Source organism: Halichoerus grypus, chromosome 9, assembly GCF_964656455.1.
Source record: "Halichoerus grypus chromosome 9, mHalGry1.hap1.1, whole genome shotgun sequence".
Classification (NCBI taxonomy): domain Eukaryota; kingdom Metazoa; phylum Chordata; class Mammalia; order Carnivora; family Phocidae; genus Halichoerus; species Halichoerus grypus.
In genome coordinates this window covers 16,918,054-16,927,562 of record NC_135720.1, presented here as the reverse complement: position 1 = coordinate 16,927,562, position 9,509 = coordinate 16,918,054, and the positions used below count along the sequence as shown (strand labels likewise).

Genomic DNA, 9,509 nt, shown 5'->3' with positions numbered 1-9,509 from the left:
CGCGGAGCAGGGTTCTCCCTCCGGCCTTCGCTAGGCGGGCGTGGAGTCTGCGAGTGTCGGGGGAGGGGTGCAGGGCGGAGAAAGAGCATCCCCGCGCCGCCGCTGCCGCCACCGCCGGCCGGCTGGGGGAGGCCTCGTCACAGCCGCCGCCTCAGCAGTGGCCACAGATCTCGCGGTGTTTGCCGGCGGCTGTGCCGCCATATTGTGTGACAGTATTTTGATTTGCACTGGGCTGGCGGAGCCGCGGCGAGAGCGAGCGAGAGCTGGGGGGGTGGGGGGAGGGCAGGCGAGCGCGAGGGGGGTGGGGGCAGAGGGAGGTAGGGAGGCCGAGCGAGCCGGAGCCGAGGAGCGGGGAGCGGCGACGCCACCCAGCCAGCGTTTTTGATCTGCAGCAGCCGCCGGCGGGGCGACCCAGCCCGACCCCCTCTCCTCCCCTCCCCCTCAGCCACGAGCAGCGGCGGCAGCGGCCGGAGGGAGTTGGCGGCGGCGGCCGATCGGAGGGGCTGAGCGGGGAGGGAGGGAGGGCTGAGGTGTCCCCCCTGCCGGGTGGAATCGGAGGCGGCGGCGGCGCTGGCGGCAGCCGTGGTGGTGGAGGCGGCAGCGGCGACGGTGGAGACGGCTGCCCTAGTGGGAGAGGCGGCGGCGGCGGCCGAGGAGGAGGAGGGGGAAGCGGCGGCGGCGAAGGGTAAACGGACAGCACTGCCGGGCCTCGGCGGGATCCCCAGTCCCGGCTCTCCCCTCAGCTCCCCGCACCCCCCCCTTCGTCTGGAAGGGGCTCTGCTGACTCGCAGGGCCCTTGCGGGGCGTCCGCTTCTTCCTCTCACTCTTCCTCCGTCCGCCTCCTTCCTCCCCCAGTGGCGAGGCAGAGTGGGAGGCCCCCCAAGTCCTCCCGACGGGGTGGGGGTGGGGAGCCTCGGGCCGGGCCTGGGCTCCGGGGAGTATGTGTGTAGGGGGAGGGGGGCATTCATTGGAGTCGGGAGCTGGGGAGAGCCCCGGGTAGGGGAGGGTGCCAGGGGGTGGGGAGGGCCCCTGCCTGCACCGGTGCCCCCGGCCCGCCCCTCAGGCATGTGTGAGATGGGGGTGGGGGAAAGGAAAACTCCTTTTTGGGGAGCCGTGGTCCAGATAAAGATGACTTAGCGAGGGTGTTGGGGGGAGAGACTGAAAGAGTTGTGCGGGGACGCGGGGAGAACTTCGTTCCCTTTGCAGTGTTGGTTTTCTGCAGCCTTCTTGAAATGGGGAGCAAGCCCCGCTGTGATTATGTGGCCCCCTCGTTTTCACTGGATAATTCTAGTGTTCTGTCCATACGACCTCCAACCCTAAGATTGTGGTTGTAGCAGGGAGGCTGAAAGGGTCTGGATATTGCTGAACAGGTGACAGGTGTATCTTTCTGTTGCTGATGCTGTCGGATTGCCCGGGCAGAGTTGTATACCAAAGTCTCAGAGACCGTGTGAGTTTGTATTTATGTGTTTGGCCACGTTTCATTCCATATATAGTATATTTGAGATGTTAGGTTTCCATTCTTCAAGTCCGCTTAATTGTTGTGGAGAAATTCTTCAAATGTTTCTGATAAGAGGGGTTTCCAGGAGAGCGGAGGGAATTTGCAGCTTCACAGGGGTTTCTGAGTAGTTCATGAAATTCAGTCCCCAGTGCGAGGCTGTTTTCAAGAGCTTTTTATTCACTGGAAAGTTCTTGAACGCTAAGGTCCTATTCGAGGCAACAGTGAGGTAGTATAATTTTGCATCCATTTTGTCTGTTTTAGGTAAGTTTGTAAAGTGTCAAATTTTAGGGTCAGGTTGATTCACTTTTTATAAAAGGAACTGGTCTGTGCTTTAGCTCACTCAGAAGAGAATGTTGCTCATTATGCAATATCAGATTTGGCTGGGAATTTTGGTGGGCATGGAATAGAATTTTTGCTTTCAGTTTTTACAGTATTAACTGGTTGCCACACTTTTCTTCGTACAGTAGCAGAGTATTGGCACCCTTTTTTTGTGACAGTGAAATAGTGATTGGTTTTAATAAACCCTGCAGTTTGAAACTTTAGTTTGAAAGCATTGCATTTTCTAATAAAGGAAGACATGCTTTTCATCTTATTGTATGTTTTGGCTGAGCACTTAAATTAGAAACAATGGAAGGAATTGTCAGATAAATGAGCTACAAATTAAATTAGGGCCAAGTTAGTTTAAAAGGGATCCTGAAGCATTTAAAAACGTGTATGGAACAAATATATTGAGTGATGGTACCATCAGTGTGTTAACAGGAAATAGAACAAAAATTCCAGTGATTCAGAACTTCTGTTGGGGTTTTTTTTTTTTTTTAATCTAATCAGTTTCTAATACAGGGTCTTATGATTTAAATCTTTAAAGAATCAACTGAAAGTTGAATGTGTTCATTAGATGAGTAAGTCATTCACTGAATATACACCATTATTTCATTTCTTCTCTTGGGTACATGGAATAACTTTCTGAGTTTAAAAATATTCTCAGAGGACACTGATGAACTGCAGTTATTCACCCCTCTTTAGTGAACTGTCAAGTAGTAGAGCCTGTGCTTTTGTAACTCATTACGAAGTGGGTAAGGGGCACCTGGGTAGCTCAGTCGGTTAAGTGGCTGCCTTGGCTCAGGTCATGATCCCAGGGTCTTGGGATCAAGTCCCGCATCAGGCTCCCTGCTCAGTGGAGAGTCTGCTTCTCCCTCTCCCTCTGCCTGCCACTCTGCCTGCTTGTGTTCTCTGTCAAATAAATAAAATCTTTTAAAAAAAAAAAAAAAAGGTAAATGATGGGAGTCTCATCTGATAACCAGTTTCCTGAAAAATACATTTTGACTTAAATCAATCCTGTTTGATTGAAATAACATCTATATTTGGTCCTCTCTTTAGTGGAAAGAAGGATTTGCCTTCAACTAAGGATTGTTTTAAGACTTGCATACAATTATGACATCTAATGAAATGAGGCTTTTAAACTCTGCAGAGTTAGGTAGACACTAACCAGATCCCCAATTATGTTAATGAGTATTCCTTCGTTAGTATTAGTAACATGGGTAATTGTCTTAACATGATACAAATAAAAGTTTATTCTATTTGTCATTTTCTCTGTAAGGAAAATTCTTTTCTCAAAATACTGTTCAGGATGAAATGTACACATATATCTGTGAACACACTGCATTTTGAAAAATAGGTATAATGTAGATCATTTACATGAAACTAAACATTTCATGCCAAAAATTCCTTGAGGGATGTCTGAATTTTCTAAACATTTTTTAAGATACATAAACTGATTAAGACTAAAAGTTTATTTTTTTAACAATCATCAACATAACTTTAAGCGGGAATTTTTGTCTTTTATAGATCGTTTGGAAAAAAGTATCTGATAATCTTTCCAATATGTAAAGTTTGTAAATTAAACTGTAATTCAGAAAGGCTTCAATTCTGTTATATCTCTACCTGGCCAGCCTCCCATGACCCAGAGAACAGTGGTAGCACTTCTCCTTTGTTTCACTTATGTCATCTTTATTTGATCCATCTGAGATTGGGACTATCTGTAATAGAAGGATTTTGAGGTAGTTACAGAGGCAAATGTGAAGATTGGGGCAAAATAGTAATGAGGAGAAGAAAAGGGATTATTAGATGAACAGTTTTAGGTAGCTAGAAATATGTAGATGTGGGTAGTGGTGGCTGCCAAGCATAGGGAAATGATCATGCTGAACTGTACTAAGGAGATTTGCTCTGAATCTTTTGAAAGACTCTGACCATATGTATGTCATCTTATTTGAAGCCCTCTGTGTCAAGGGATGCCTGGGTGGCTCAGTTGGTTAAGCGCCTGCCTGTGGCTCAGGTCATGATCCCAGGGTCCTGGGGTTGAATCCCGCAGGGAGCCCGCTTCTCCCTCTGCCTGCTGCTCCCCCTGCTTGTGCTCTCTCTCTTTCTCTGACAAACAAATAAATAAAATCTTTATTAAAAAATGAAATAAACCTGTATCAAAGTGGTAAGGAAATTATGTGAAATTTAAATGTATGTATGTTCATATTATTTACCTCTGGCTCATATTTTGAAAACACTTTACAGTAGTTTAATATTTCATTTCTTATGATTCTGGTCCTTTAAAATCAAGGACACTTGCTTAATCAGAAAGCTAAAAAACCTGAGAAAGTACTCTTAGGGTAGCTAGTATTGTACTTTCAGCATTCTCTTTTGTTGACCACTGAACCTGACTGTGATCTTGATGGAGTCATAGATTAAGAATGGCTTTCTTTTTCTTTGTTTTCTAAATATTCCATTCCTCAAAACACAATGTTTAATATCAAGTAATACTACTGACCTTCTAGCATTAAATTTAAGCATTTCATTTACACTTTTCACTCTGATTTTTATTGAGTCACTTTACAGAATATGCTTAGTTTCTAATTTCTTAATCCTCAAAAAAGGAATGAGCTACTGTTAAAAGCACAGTAAAAAGTGTCAGCTGACAAGTTGATATTTCAGGAGATCCAAGTCAGAATTGCCACAAACTAAAATCATAGATGTTAATATCAACAAAACATACCTATGAAAATAGATTAAAGCTTAGACACTTAAAAGTGCATTTTTTCAAAATACAATTTATGTAGACCCCCCCCTTATCTCTTGATGCTTGATAAATTGCTGAATGTCTTTTCTATTTGCTTCTTAATATTTTTAATGTAAAATTTTAATCTATTGTATTTCTAATCACCTGTTTCAGTTCAAAATTTGGTTATCAAGGGAGCGATGAATTTTTTTTTGACCTTCAAGAACTTAATATCTTTTTAGTGTTTCTTTCATAGTAAAGGAAAGAAAAAGACACTAATATGTACCAAATGCCTACTGGGTGCCAAGCTTTCATTCACTTCACAAATATTGATGGAGCACTTACTATGTGCCAGGGACCTTTGCGATGTTGGAGATGGCAGCAGTGACTGACATAGACCAAATTTCTGTCCTTTGTTTACATTTAGTAGTGAAAAACAAATGAGTAAAATGTAGTATGTCTGGGATGAAAAAGTACCGTGGAGAAGAACAGAAAAGTGGGTTGGAGAATGGACATTGTTTATTTGCTGTCTTCAGAACTGACTGATATTATCCTTGATTTCAAAAACAAAAACTTACATAAGTTTTTTCTTTAAGAATATACTTTATAACTTGGGAACACAACTGTGTTTGTACTTTAGAGTTATAGTTTCCAATGATAGCAGTTTCCTATTGTTAGTACTTCAGAAAACTGCTTTGTCCCTCAATAGAAAATCGAGTCCGCTATCCTGGTTTTGCCACTGACTAGCTTTGTGATTTGCAGAGGATTACAATTTTGTAGCCTCTCTGAACTTGTTTTCGTCTCTCTAAAAGGAGTGTAATATCAATAAGATTGATGTGATTACAAATTATACATTTTGTATCAATTATCTGCTATATAGAAGGGCTTGGGTAAGTTGTCACATTTTTGTTTACCGCTTCTCAGAAAGTTCTGTCAAATAAACATAGTTAAAGTTGGTGACCCTTCCAAGAAGCTCTCCTAACACTGTGGGTCATTGTTTAATATATATTTCACTTAAACTAAAACATTCTTGTCTGATAGCATAAGGTTAATTAAAATGCACCTGTAACTTATAGTCACTAGTACTGTCTGGGAAATTGGTACACTTGCCTAGTCAATGTGATATCAGGTGTAAATCTACAGTGTTTTTCTGGTGACAGCATTGTGACATAGCTTATTAAGGTTGATGAGCTGGATCTCAGCATCTTGACAAATACACACAATAGTGTATTAAGATTCCAATTTATGCAAATAGTTGTGAAACATTTAGTACAGCCTGGCATATTGTAAGCATTCGATAAATGCTCTTTTCATTATTTATTACTCTCTTGTTGTGTGAAGGGGGTAATCCAAAGAATTCACAAAGTATTAAGGAAAACTTTTACAAAGATAAAAGTGCAAATTGTTGATGAGTTTTTTTGAGGGGAGAGTAGCCAATCAAATTGAAGTATTTGTTTTTCATTTTTATTCTGGAAGATTACTAACTGAGCTTCTTAGGGACAGACCATGGCTTATTTTCATTTCAGTCTTGACTTCACCATATCTTCGGTGGTTGGTCTCTGCTTAAGAGCTCAAGAAATATTGTGTGTTAATTGTTGAATGGTTCTTAGTTTTTCTGTGTATCACAACTCATTTTGGTGGTAAGCCCCTTCTGAGTTTGAAAAGTGACTACTGGGCTTAAGTCTTTGAATCTCTAGTTTAAGCAGAGACTGAGGTGTCAGGCAAGGTCTCCTGAATGCCATTTTTTTTAATCTAACCAAAAATTAGAAAAATACCATAGAAATTGAAAGGAAGAAATCCGTTATTTGCAGCTAGATTGGCATTTATTAACCTATTCCTTTGAAGTTGTTCACATTCAAGTGAAAAAGTGAACAGCACTGTTTATAAAAAGAATAGAAAAAAAATTCACGCATAATTATATGCCCTTAACTGTTAAAAGACAAGTTTATCTTTCTCTTTAAGGCACTTTCAGTGAAACTATAGAATTATACTGGCTTTATGAATTAAATGGCTCAGTCACGTTGTTACATTCTTATGATGTGGGGAATATTGGTGTTTTCACAGAAAAAACATCCCACCCCACCCTACTTTAACAGTAACCATTTTTCATATTTAAATCTTAGCATCAGCCAGCTTTTTCCTGTTCTGTGGCAAGTTATCCTCTGCCTAATGAATAGTAATTTTAGCTTTCTTAAAACCTAAGATTTCCTCAAGTTCTAAGACATGCAGTCATTTATATAAAATATTTCTTGGCTTTTTAAAAAATGTTCTTCAAAGATATATAGGAGCAAATTGCTTTATATTCAAATTTGATGTGTTACAATACTGTTTTAGAAATGAGATAGAAATACATACAATTGAGTATTTCGATATTCTTGTGGTTTTTTGTTTGCTTGTTTTGAACTGTAACAACCTACCACTAAAAAGGAATATTCCTACAGAGTGTCAGTTTGAGTGGCTTCAGAAAGAAAGTCTGATTTATCCAGAAACGGAGAACATAGATGAGGGCATTGTAAGAATTTATAGTATTTTAATTGTGTTGTTAAAGAAAGTGGCATCGTTGTTTCACTTAAGAAAAACAAAAACAGTCCTAGTATAAGTCACAGAAGTCAAATAATAGAGGTTGGGAAAGTCCTGCAGAGAAAGAGACAGGAGAGAAGCAAGAGTAATGTAGAATTTAACAAAGATTTTGGTGGAAATATATGAATGCTGGTTGTAACTAATAAATTATTCAAAAGAATTAATCCATCAAAGTGTGTGATGCCTGCAACCGGTCCCCCCACCCAATCTTGCCAAAACAGTAAGTCAAAGCAATGCCACATTCCTAGATATATTACAGAGATTAGTGCTACCAGGAAAGTCTTGAACATTTCTGGGGGGGTAATTCGGACCATTTAACCTGCCTGTTTGGCTGGTGCAGAAGACAGGTTCTGGGAGAATGATAGCAAATTATTGCCCCCTCCCCAAAAAAAGTGTGTGAAGGAGTCCTTTTGATTACTAAATTCTACTTATTCCCTGGTTTATTAACCATACTTCTTTTTTTTTTTTTTTAAAGATTTTATTTATTTATTTGAGAGAGAGAGAATGAGAGAGAGCACATGAGAGGGGGGAGGGTCAGAGGGAGAAGCAGACTCCCTGCTGAGCAGGGAGCCCGATGCGGGACTCGATCCAGGGACTCCAGGATCATTACCTGAGCCGAAGGCAGTCGCTTAATCAACTGAGCCACCCAGGCGCCCTATTAACCATACTTCTATCTGAATTAATAGATAATATTATTTTGAGTTTTAGCTTAAAGTTTTACTCTTAACACTTATATTAAGGAAAATTTCTTTTGGCCTATCTTAATGTTAACCTTTTAGGTGTTAGCAAAACTGAGCACGTCACAGGTTTGCTTCTTGTCATTTTGCCAGCTGGGCAGGCCGGAGATACTGCCTGTTTCATCAGTGTAGAGCCAATGGCAGTTCGGTGAATGATTTTCCATTCCCTATCAATGAGAGAAAATACTTGCCAATACAAACAAAAACTTGAAATCAGCAACGTGACCTTGCAGAGAACATGGGTCTCACACCAGGCAAGTTTTGCTTAGTCAGACAAATCAACAAAAACAGTAATTCTGATATGAACTGGAGAAAGAGGAGATGAGGGGAGTTTACTTAGTTTTAATTCTGTCAGCAACTGAAGAAAATATTACTTTTGATTTTGAGTTGGTCTCTCTTAACTTGTCAACTTGTCAATCTCTACCCCTTTAACTAAATATCTTAAGATTACCATGGTGAGGTTCACTGAAGCTTAATAAGAAAAGACGTGGGCTTTAAAGTCAGATGAGCCCAAGTTCAACTGTTGGGTTGTATTGCTGGCTATAAGTATGCGGCCTTAGATTAATCACTCAAACTCTTTGAGCCTAGGACTTTTCTTTAGAAAAATAACGTATACTAATACATGTCTTGAATGGTAGTTTTAACTACATTATCTGTATTTCTTATGTTAGTACGGTACCGACATGGAACCTAGTAGGCGTCAATAAATAGTCAAAATGCAAAATATATCCTATGATATCCTGTGCTTTTCAAGGTAGCTTTTCTTCCCTGTAACTTTTTCATGTTAGCTTCATATTGAGCACCTTCTGTTTAGTCAAGTTTAATTTTTTGAAGTATTAATCTTTCAAATAGAACAAGGCAAATTCTTGTTGTAGTTACATTAGACATATAGCTTAAATAATTGGTAGTAATTTCACGTTTGGAATTTTGCTTTGTTAGGTTTTTTCCTTGGGGGTACTTACTTTATTTTTCCTCAACAAATAGAATGAAAAGGAAATAATTTCTCTACTGTTTAATTTACTGTTACTCTTTAGACCAAGGATGAAATAAACAAAGCATCATCATTTTTCATCACAAAGTAAACATGTGATTTCTTTGTATTTTCCTTACCCTTTCCTGTGAAGAAGCCTACATTTTCTATTTGAAAGTAGTCCGTGCTCATAATTAAGTTCTTTCTAATTAGAAAATTGGCATGGGTCATATTTGAAAACACCTTAAATATGAGGTTAAATATAATACCATAAAACTGATGCTACTTTATGTAAAATGATCTTTGTACCTTTTCTGTTTTAAGTTCCTAGTTAATATTTTTTTTAGTTACTTTGATAATACTCTTCTGTGTCTGTATTTCACGTTCAAAAGGAATATAGTGCTAATTTTCCCGATGTTTATTACTGGATTAACTGTGACTTTTTGCTTTGATTTTTCCTAAAAGTTTTTTATCTTAATCTATTGAGTGAATTAATGTGAATGTTGTAGAATATTTTGCTCTACTAATTAGTATTAAGTGCTATCTGCATAAATAATATTTTAACATATTAATAAATACCATTTGTTTATCAATCACCCAGTGAACTTCAGAACTTTTCCTGGTATTATAAGTAATACAAATAACATTACTAAAATGTAAATCCAACTGCTGTGGTTACAG

The 9,509-nt window shown here is 39.7% G+C and overlaps 1 protein-coding gene across 5 annotated transcripts in view; it reads left to right on the top strand.

Annotated features, from left to right (window-relative positions):
* The first annotated feature begins 310 nt into the window (after positions 1 to 310).
* TAB2 (TGF-beta activated kinase 1 (MAP3K7) binding protein 2) overlaps positions 311 to 9,509 on the top strand; it is a 92,890-nt gene continuing 83,691 nt past the window's right edge. For 3 of the 5 annotated variants that reach the window (XM_078054588.1, XM_036075042.2, XM_078054587.1), the window contains exon 1: positions 313 to 685. The gene's annotated coding sequence lies outside the window, so the exon portion shown is untranslated. Of the gene's footprint in view, positions 686 to 9,509 lie in introns of all 5 variants that reach the window. The other 2 variants (XM_078054590.1, XM_078054591.1) reach the window with 1 other exon arrangement.